Raw genomic sequence first — 1,006 nt, forward strand, 5'->3', positions numbered from 1 at the left:
GTTTACGTGGCAAATACACGGCATGGAAAGCCGCAAGCCGGTCCTTGGCCACTTTAATTGCAAAGTAGTTTTTCCATTTGTTTATCTTCGAATATTTCTGCCTTTTCTTTTTAAAATCTTCTAAGGGTTGTTGCGGAATCGAACCATTTGCTCATCTCCCTAAACATCGACCTTTTACTTGTATTTCCATAGTACTTAGCTTGTAACCTTCGGTAAAGAGTAATATAAGGAAGGAATCGCTCTACCTTTCATCCACCTTCAAAGCCACACACAAATTAGTTGACGGACAGACAGATAGACGCAAACAAGATGTAAGTACCATAAGAGAAAATTCTAAACAAAGTGTACTCTGTATGGCGGTGAGTCATCACAGGCTGAAGAATGAACGACCTCGTGGGGCAGTTGCACTTGTCCTGTGTTGGTGTGAGGACCAGTTTAATGATCCCGCTGTGAACGACCGTATGTGCTCTCTCGCATTGATTCCCCCTTCATTTCTTCATCCCCTAATTTCCCCATTTCCCTCTCCCCTTTTCTACACTTGCACCACTGTCTACCCTGCACTGCAAGTAGCCTGTGGGTACTTTGTACAGGTGTATTGACCTAAACTTTCTCTCTTTCTCCCCAACGCTTTAACTGGCGAGGAAATCAAGTTTGGAATGTGCCTGTTGCTCGTTACTTATGTCTAAGGCTGTGTGGTACGTGGATAAGTGAACTCCGATTTAGTTGTGTGTCATTTTCGATACAACTATATATCGGTCAATAAGCCCACTCGGCTCTATGTATTTTGTTTCTGATATTCGGCCGTTGGAAGTCATGAGTAACAAAGCTTTTATATCGATGGCCATAGTAGTAGTGGATTGAGAGTAACGTTTGGGGCCGTAGGGTATGCAACAGCGAGCCACTTTTGTTTGACCCTTTATTACGTGAATCAGCACAACTGCCCCGCCTTTGTGCGTTTAGTCCCCGTCACCGGTCGTGTTGGTTTCAATGGCCCGATCTGTGTCCA

The 1,006-nt window shown here is 44.3% G+C and overlaps 1 long non-coding RNA gene across 1 annotated transcript in view; it reads left to right on the plus strand.

Annotated features, from left to right (window-relative positions):
• The first annotated feature begins 240 nt into the window (after positions 1-240).
• Positions 241-1,006, plus strand: part of LOC122251896 (uncharacterized) — a 31,931-nt gene continuing 31,165 nt past the window's right edge. Inside the window, exon 1 of the long non-coding RNA XR_015191423.1 lies at positions 241-459. This is a non-coding gene — a long non-coding RNA (uncharacterized LOC122251896). The remainder of the gene's footprint in view (positions 460-1,006) is intronic.

This window comes from Penaeus japonicus, unplaced genomic scaffold (genome assembly GCF_977035675.1).
Source record: "Penaeus japonicus unplaced genomic scaffold, GWHDUDI00000001_assembly GWHDUDI00000012, whole genome shotgun sequence".
In the NCBI taxonomy this organism is placed as follows: Eukaryota; Metazoa; Arthropoda; class Malacostraca; order Decapoda; family Penaeidae; genus Penaeus; species Penaeus japonicus.